Source organism: Hordeum vulgare, chromosome 3H (genome assembly GCF_904849725.1).
Source record: "Hordeum vulgare subsp. vulgare chromosome 3H, MorexV3_pseudomolecules_assembly, whole genome shotgun sequence".
NCBI classification, from domain to species: domain Eukaryota; kingdom Viridiplantae; phylum Streptophyta; class Magnoliopsida; order Poales; family Poaceae; genus Hordeum; species Hordeum vulgare.
Window position 1 is genome coordinate 600,741,936 of NC_058520.1, and position 10,158 is coordinate 600,752,093.

The following is a 10,158-nucleotide window of genomic DNA, read 5'->3' on the forward strand; positions in this document are numbered from 1 at the left end:
ACTTAACTGGAATTAGTTTGCCTCGGGATTGCTTCCTCGCAGGGAGTCGAGGGAGGATCTTTAGGCGTGACCTCACTTTAATATTGCTGCAACAATATGACTATTAATGTGTTACCCCTGTTCTACTCTCGTCTATTGCTGCAAGACCCTGAAGATGCTAGTCTTCGATAGGACTAGGCCTTCTCTCTCTATTCTCGCATTGCTGCAGTCAGTCCACATATAACCCCCTTCTTTGATACTGATGCATAATTAGAATAGTTCTGATGTAAGACTTGCGAGTACTTTGGATGAGTACTCACCGCTGCTTTGCTCCCCCCTTGTCCCCTTGATCCGTTTGCTGCGACCAGATGATGGAGCCCAGGAGATGGAGGTCCCCGCCACCGACGACTGCTACCCCGACGGTGCCTACTACTACGTGGAGGCCGCTGATGATCAGGAGTAGTTAGGAGGTTCCCAGGCAGGAGGCCTCGCCTCGTTCGATCGTTGTATCTTTTGTGCTAGCCTTCTCTAAGGCACCCCATGTTTTATGTCTGTACTCAGATATTTGTTGCTTCCGCTGACTCGTGTGCTTATCGAGCTTTCGTATTCTAGCCCTCGAGGCCCCTGGCTTGTAATATGAAGCTGATGTTATTTTATTTGTGTCTAGAGTTGTGTTGTGATATCTCCCCGTGAGCCCTTGGGTTTGATCGTACGCATTTGCGTGTATGATTAGCGTACGATTAAGCCGAGGGCGTCACAAAGGAAGAAGGTAGCATATAAGTGCATGACGAACAGAAGCCATGCCCATCTACTTCACACCATTGCATGCAGGAAATGTCATGCCAAATCCAGAGTGCAAGAAAATCTATCAATTATATGCAAAAAAAAACACTAATACACACCTAATCATTCAAGCTACAGAAACACTGTGTGATTCTCCAGCAAATTCATTAACTACTCTATATGAAAAAAATTGAATAATTCCATAGATGACAATGCAACAAAATAGATATTGGAAAATACCACCCCTTGAACAACAAGCACTCACTGCCTGATTGTTCCGGCATGTCGAATACCATCTCTTAGAAACTGAGGTCACCATACAATCTTTTTTAGACTTAGCAAATTCTTATTCCATGGCTTACTGGTTAACTAACTATGGAAAATGCACATTTTTTAGATATGTACAATTCAATGGGGGAAATATACATCACAAAAAGATAGATTAATTGTTATAATTAAGTCAATAAAGAACCATGCGAAATCAGAATATGTCATCAGAACAGTTTGGTTGTACAAAGAAAAGTAATCACTTCTTGTACATGCATGACTTGAAGTTATACAATAATCACTTCATTGCATACTTTTGCAATAATGTGTTGCATCAAGTCAAGAAAATAGAGTAAATATATCAACGCTAGGATTTCAAGTTCAGCATATACCATAAAAATGCATGACTTGAAACTGCCGACACCTTAGCCAAGGGTAGAACAATCAGTCACAAGTCATCGCATATATATAGCACATGTATATAGCACCTTGTTTCTCAAAACAACAATGCGTCTGCTTAGGACCCTGTGCACCATCAGGATCAACTACCACATGACCACCCTCACTATTAAAACAATGATGTTTTTTTATTGCAAAAAAAAACAATGATATTTTTTAGAACACCAAATATCTGTTTTCTAATATCTGCAGTAACACAACTGTGACAGTTCAAGGTATATAACCACTTCAAAATTTTCAAAACTCGTTGAGTATGGCATATTATAAAATACATAAGTTTATTCATACATGGAAAACAAAGTTTAGAGATATTTGGTACTAAATTGTTCCACCATGTATTGTTCCTTCAGTCAGTTAATATATATAGCCTTATTTTCTTATGTAAATATGTATCAATAGAGTTAGACATATATTTTGCCTTGTGTCATGTTCCAGTGCAATTGAGAAATTGAAACCGACTACTTCCATCAATGGTGAGACACTACAGGAGATCAAGCCTCTGCTCTGGGACAAGCTCCATCTCTAGCAGGCCCCTACTCCGGATTACACTGTGATGCTTATGCGCTGGGCACAATAAACCAAATGGAATGGAAGGCATATCAAGTTGGAACTTTGAGTTTCTCCTAAAAAATTAAAACCATTATCTAAAAAAAACCTCAAGAAATTTCAGAACAATGCAAATGAATTCGCTCACTTTCTGTTTTAGAACTCTAACAACACAATACCATTGAATTTTTTCTTAATTACCATGTCAAACCATCCTATTAATAAACATACAAGAACATGCCAGTCCGAGACACGATGAACCAAAATTCAATGAAAATAGACAAGTTTCAGCAATATTGCACGGATGTAATAATGTACTATATATACAAAATAAGAATGAAAATTAGGGCAACATCCAATGTAAATCGCACCTGCAATTTTGCAAAGGTGTAGGATGGCTTATTAGTTTTGAGCTTCTTCACATAGAACTCAAACAGTTTGCTCTTGAGGATTGAGATAGTTCCGGAACTGATTGTATGGCATCTTACATGGGCATGGACAATATAAGACTTGAGAATCACAATACAATCAGATTTAGTTTGGCAAAATCACAACAACAACAAAAAAATTTGTTAAACTGTGTTCCAAAAACAGTACAACAATACAAGAGGAACTTGTACTTTTCCAAATATTTGATAAACCTTGGGGCACTTATTTCTTCTTCTATTATAAAGCTCAGGATTGTTCAAGATGCTCACCCTAAAGCTGATTGGAGCAATGCGCTTCTTGATTCAACAGTGAAAAGAGGAATCGAAGATCAATAAAGAATTGCACCAACATCATGCATTGGCCATGACTCATAACCATCATGTGGACATGCCGTCTTTAATTTTTCCCAATCATGAAACACACCATCAATCAGGCAAATTTTCCATCTCATAATCAGCAACAAATGCATAGCATAAAATTGATACAACAGAATGAAAGGATATCAGTTTATTACAAAAAAATCGTAATGAATTACTTACCTTGTTTAATTATTTGTTGTTAAGATATACTCTCTGTCCTTTTCTGCAAGTCATTGTTTTCGAAGTCTCGCATTATATTTTTTGAGTAAGAAAAACCATTTTGGCGAACACTTCTATCTCTTCTCATTGAATTATTCGGACATGAATATATTCTGAAACATAAAAAGGGCATTGTGGAGCAGAAATTAATAACCGTCTTGTTTCCATGATATGTGTAATGACCCTTACAGAAAAATCAAGTACCGGTTAGTCTTTACTCTTAAGCTCCTCAGTAAACCAACCTTTCCAAACACGAGATACCTGAAGATATTCCCCACAAGTAATATGATTACAAAAGATAAAACATGAAAACGTTAGAACCATTGCTATCATAACTTGCAGACTGGTAACACTAAATGTATGTATCTCATATAGGTTCAGAAATAGTTCTGATGCATGTATAATATGTCACATGTCTCCTATCCTATGAACTTTTCTTTTCCCCTCCACAAAACTCATTCCCGAGTTCCCCTCCCATCTTCTCCTACAAGTTGAGTTGTTCTATGTGTGTTTTTCTCCTTCTTAGGCAAGTATTGTGTTCGTTTACCATAACTTTATGTTCTCAATACCTTTCATGTGACACCACGACCCTCTTGTATCCTATAGGGTTGTGTAACTATGGGAATTTGGATCCCACATGATAAGTGTCACATGTGTGGCACGAAGCACTTCAATCCTAATGTTCTTTCATAACTAGAGTTGTCATTTAAATTTCTTTTTGAAACTTGCCATCATAATATGAAGTTGTCATCCTCGCCTCAATAAACTTGTCACCAAAATTGCTTGTAGTTGACATGTGTTCATGGCACACGTGTGACACTTATCAGGGTTCAGCCCTAATAACTTTAGTCATATAAAATGTCAGGACCAAAGTGCTTCGTGCCACATGTGTGATACTTATCAGGGTCTGACCCTAATAACTTTAATTATATAAAACATCAGGATAGGAGTGTTTCGTATCACACATGTGACATTTATCATTTGGAATTGGGATAGAAGAGCCCTTGACAGTGCAGAAAAAACAAAAAACTTTCCCAAAAGCCTTGAGTGGTTGAAAAACATTCCCCTCCCCTCACCCCAAATTTCCCAAATGTCCTGTTTTATTGCAACGATGCCCTGAAAGCTGAAATTCATGCGCTGATGCAAGGTATGGCCTTGGCAATCCAACACACGGATCTTCTAGTCGTCGTCCAGTCGGATTCTTAGAAGCCTTAGCGAGCATATCGAGCAATGCTTTAACTCGCTCAACTTATGGTCATTTGGTCCGAGAGATTAAGGAGTTGATGAGTAATAGGGAGTTTGTACCTCAGAAAATTTATCGCACTCAGAATAGAGTTGCCGATCGGTTGGTCAATTATAACCGTTCTGAGCGAACTACAGCTGTGTGGTTGCGTTCGGTTCCACCTTGTATTGAGGGTTTATGGCCTCTCGACTGTAACACTATGACATCTTAATAAACTCCCTTTATCCTGCAAAAAAAAACAAATGAATCATAAGAAAAAGTTCTCAAGGATCCAAATGAAACGACCACGGACCACCGTAGCCAAAATTTGTAAGGATGTTACTAAAAATAAAATCCTTTGGTCATCTTTGCGGTGCAATCAAACAAAGCGAAACCTGCAGGATACAAACGAGCACGACACTGCAATTATATGTTTTTATATCGTCACGTTTCTAGAATTATGCTTCAAATAAAAAAGCCTAAATGTGGATCCATCCTGGCGCATTAACAAAAACAACCGCTCCCGCAGTTTTCATGACAATGGGAGGGGCTTGTATATGCATCTGCAATTCACTCATGATCCAGGGGACCATCGAAGAGTAGTGCCTCGAACGGAAGAAAGCTAGTAGTGCCAACCGCCAAGTGGGTACGACGAGGCTGGTCCTCACGTCAACTCAAACACATTTTTTTTATTACGATACACACGTAAGCATTTATATACACGCCCATACACTCACCTCTATGAACGCATACGCATATACTCTATCCCTACGAGCACCTCTGACAGGCTAAGCTGGCATGTCATCTTGAGATTTATGAAGTTACCGTAGGCGCCTCGTCGTCAACGGAAACATCTGCTCCCACTGAAAGCGTATCGATGGAAATCCTGAAATAAATTTAGGAATAATGCAAACACCAGAACTTGAATCCTGGTGAGCTGAAGATACCACGGTCCCTCTAACCATTCAACCACATGTTGGTTTGCTCCAATGTACGACTCTGTTTTGTCCAGATGCGTTTGTTTTGATCCATATGGATAGAAGTCACGACCCAACGTGCGTCCACATCCGCATCAGGACACGCGCGTTGAATCTTCTCATCCGTATCAGGTCCACGTGGCAGGCGACCACCTATCTTCTATTGCGCAAAATTAATCCGCACGTCTGAGGTGACCCGCTTGTCAGCCACCCATTAACCCGTTGGTCCTGACGCTAACTCCAACGCACGACTCTATCTTATCCAGGCGCGTCCGCTTTGATACATATGGACAAAGGTCATGATCCAACGTACGGCCGTATCCATATAATTTGTTCGTTTCATGTTTGGTCCGTTGCATTTTTGGAGCAAACTTGCTCCTGATTATGTTCAGACAGACAACGAACAGACATATGCGTTGAATCTTCTCAACCGTATCAGGTCCGTGTGGTGGACGACCACCTATCTCCCACCGCCCAAAAGTAATCCACACGCCCGAGGTGCCCGGTTTGTCAGCCATCCATTTATTTCGATTGTCATTCTTTTTAATGTGGAAGTCGTGGACCGGTCAGTCCATAGCTTCCGCTTCGGAGCCCCCTTGCCTCCTCGAGCTTCGACACGAGCACTGAGCAAACCCTCGTCGCCGCCCTTCCTCATCCTCTCGTCGGTTGCCATGGGCCACTGACACTTGCTCGGCAAGGGGAAGCACGATCATGATGGTGGCTTCTCCTTCGGTTGTAGCCGCTCCACGTCGCCCGCTCCGCCTGCCTTTGCGATCCCGGCCTCATCGTGGACGACGACGACGACGACGACCTCCAAGACGACCACCTCCATCTTTTTCTTTTTAAGTTTTTCAAGTTTAAGTTATGTTTTTACGTGTAATCAGGGCACGTTGAACTTTTAAAATTATGTTTTAAATATATGTTAATATTTAACTACGTTTTGTGTGTATTTTCTAAAACGCACGATTGATATTTTCTTAAAAGAATTAATGATTTTCGATGCGGATAAATTGCGATGCGGCCACGTGTTGGATACATTGACAAACGGACAAAACCAGACACATGTTACCGTTTCGCCGCATCAAACGGATGAAATCCGGATCAAACGAACGAATGCTCGGGATGTGGGTTTGAGCTCAGGCAAAATAAAATAGCTCTAAAATCGTTGAGCCTGGTCCATGAGGCACTGTGGCTAGAGAGAGTGAGCAGGGCGAGAGCCACCGGGTCCCTCGGATCTTTTGATGGAAAGGGCCGGGCACGAGAGGGAGGACAGGAGGCGGCACCGCGGCGCCACAGGCCGCCGCTGCTGCTGCCGTGCTGCGGCTGCTATTTCGTGGGCTCCCCTGTCCGTCCACCGCGCCACCCACCCACCCGCGGATGAGCCATCACGTCACTGTTCCCGCGGGCCCCGGCGACGGCGCTGCGAAAGGATAGCGCGACGCGATCGGTCAGCGCTGACGTCCCCCGCGCCGATGAGGCCGGCCGAGCGAGCGAGCGTGTGGCGCTCGTGGTCGAATCTCGCTTGTCGTTGGCATGTGGTCAGGTCATCTTCTTTTCCCTTCCGGTCTCTATTTTCGGTGGCCCCACGCGCCACTCCTCCGGGCCCCGCGCGTGATTGTGCCTTGCCTTGGCCTATTCGGTTGTGTGTTTTTTTTTGCGAGATGGTACTAGTATTTAATTCTAGGCAAACGTTAACACAAAAAAGCTTTTAATTGGGAGAAACCCTGTGGCCAGCCACACATCCTATTCCTTCCTTTTTCTTTTTTTATTCCGTTGACACCGTCTTCTCTCCTATTTGGATCACCGCTGCTACCCACGCTGGCGTTCCTTGCCCCTGGTCGCTGTCGGAACTGCGCGCCGGCGAAGCCTGCTGCTACCGCATGTCGCCGGAGTTCGAGCCGTTGATGCGCTGGCGGGGCTGCAATGACTTCACAGGGGAGCTGCAATGACTTCGCGGGGCGGCGTTCTGGTGGTGCAACGACCGGCGTGTCGGTGGAGATGGAGTGAACTACGGACGACGGGGGACGGTTTTTAACGTTGCAGCCGACTCCACGAATTGCTGAAAATAGCATTATTAGTAAGATTATTTCATCCACGTGCGTCCGTTTGGATCTTAAAGATATAGAAAAGTCAACCCAACGCGTGTCTGTTTTTTGTTCGTTTGCGACCCATTTTAGACGTAAATTTGGACATCATTTCTGTAGCCGGGGACACAGAGCGGACACGCGTCTCGTCTCCGTTCTTCTTCCCTGGCCCGCTAGTCGGCTTCACAGTCTCTCCTACTTATCCCCTCCATCCTCCCCCCCACCCGTCGGTCGCAAGCACATAAACCCTAGGCCGGCGACCCCATTTTCCCCCGGCCGACCTAGCTTTCCAACATCAAATCCACTGGCGGGGTGCCTCCTTCATCCCGGTGCGAGAGGCCTATCGGTGGATCTGCGGCGGCGATGGGATTTGACAAAATTTTGTGCATCCTACCGATGGGATTTGCCTAATCAGGCCGTCGACGGACTGCACTTTCCATGGACTAGTAGGGTGCCGGTCCACCAGGTCCGGGCAATCTCTTGGTGCCACATGCAGGCGCTCAATCCGCCTCTAGCCGCTCTTGTGTGACCCGGCGCAGGTTCCCGGAAAGGCCACGGTTGGCCGTCGCCTTGGCTCGATGTTGACCCAAAAGCTTGCAGGCTCATCTTTGCCGTTCATACAGTGCGACAATTGCTCGTTCCAGGTCGTCCGACGCGTTTCTTAGATGTCGGAACATCCTGGTTGGGCGTGCGTGAAGTGCAAAAAATATGGGGTACGATTTTTGTTCGACCTTTTGTTCTTTCCTTGATGCAATTATGGTAGCTTATTATTTGCTCAATATTGTTGTGTAGGATGGATGCAATTTTTGGTATTGGGAAGAAGAATAAATTGATCTATTAATGTCATGCAATTTGCTAGATGTTCATGCACTTTTATCTAGAATTGAAGGTATAGATAAGAAAAAAGAAGGGACCAAAGGGGGAGCAACGTTTAATTCTTTAGCATAGAAGAAGAAATACGTTATGCACAAGAATCCACATATCAACAACAAAGACATAGAAAAGATCTTAGTCCAACTAGCAGGAGCAGTTAACGAAGTTGGACATCTTTTAAAATATCTAATTGTTGTTCTGGTTTTCTTTGGTATTATATTCGTAGCGAAGAATTGGTAAAAATTTATGTTAAAATGCATTTGATATAAAAAAATAATGTTTAAATCTGATTCCAAATGGATGCTGGCCGGTCAAGCGGACGAAAAATGAATCGGCGCGTTGCACACATGGTGGATCCAAATCTTAAACTAGACGTCAAGTGGACGGCCGACCCAAACGAATAAAAAACGAATAAAAACAACGTCCGTTTAGGTTGACACGTTGAAGTTGCTCTAAGAGCTAGCTACAACGAGCATGTGGTGGTGCAACGACGGAAGCACTACAGGGTGAGCGGCAATGTTGCAACCGGGATCACGATTTGCTGGACCAGCTTAGCGATTTGCTGGAATCGAAGACCACGGTTGCAGGAAGCGTCGTCGCAAGATCGACGAGATGTTGCAACCAACATGGTGTTTTGCTGGAACCACTGTCATGGTTTGTTGGAACCTCAAAAAGGTGACCATGATGACCGCGGGGCAAGTATTGTGTTTTCTTTCCTTTTTTGCTGCAATCACATAGAAAAAAGCTACGACGAGCGCCCCATTTTGCTACAGCCATGACGCCGATGCGAAGAGCGGACTACATGGGCATTTTTTTTGCTGCAACCACATAGCGAATAGCTAGTACAACATTGGTTGCATTTTGTCATGCCATGCCCACTGGTGCTGAAAAAGCATTTCATGCCGGAACCATTTTTGCTAGAGATGTTGGAACCGGCAACATCAAATGCTGGAAGCAACTGCCCACTTCCACGGGGTGCTATGAGCTTGGTGGCGTGCGAGGAGAGATCGCTGGCGACGAGATACGGGGGTGTTGTAAACCGCGACAATGCGGTGCTGTGACCATGGCGACGAGTATGGTTCGACGCAGCAGCGGTGGTTGCTATGGTGAGGGGAAGCTGTGTTTTGATGGTGCTCTCACCATAGCCACCAGCGGAGCGAGACCATGGGAGAAGGGAGTGGGTCCAGTTTTTGAGGCATGAGGGGGGAAGGAGGGGGGTGTGGTCAGCAGAGGCGAGGTTGCTGGGAGCGCACTCACAATAGTGGCCAGCAGTAAGATTTGGCTGTGAGGGGTCATTTTTTTGAAGGAAGAAGACAGAGCAAGAGGGAGAGACAACAAATTGGATGGCTACAGTAGGCGAGATCGAACAGTCGCGAGTCGGTCCGGCAGCGCCTAGCGTTCACCAACATTTATACATGGCGCACGAGTCAAACCGTCGCGTCAGACGTGTGCATCGCGTTAGATGAGAAAGTGATTCTGTTGCCAACATGTCCTATCGCCTTTGTCCACATATATCCTCCTTCCTCCTCTACATGAGGGGCGACGCCGCAGTCCTTTTCAAAACAGTCACCTCCGCACCACCCGCGGCGACTCCGCGAGCCTCTCCAACTAATTCCAAGCGGTGGCCATGGCCTGCGAGCTCTCGAAACAGCCGACTCCCCACACGAGCTACGCGCTACACCCCCCGCGGGCACGCGTTGCAACCGTTGCGGCTACCTACGGTGGTAACGGTGACATTGACCGCGGCGGCCGCCAACCAGGGGCAACAGGAATAATGACCGCCGTGACTGAGCATGCGTGCCCATGATCCGAGACAAGGATGCTGGAGCATGCAGCCTGAAATACTACTACCAATGGCGCCGGATGCTGGATCGACCGACGACGTGATTCTCAACGAACGAAGGTTCAACCAACACTTCTTAAATTGAAAAAAGTTGCAACCATTACAAAAAAAGCTTCAA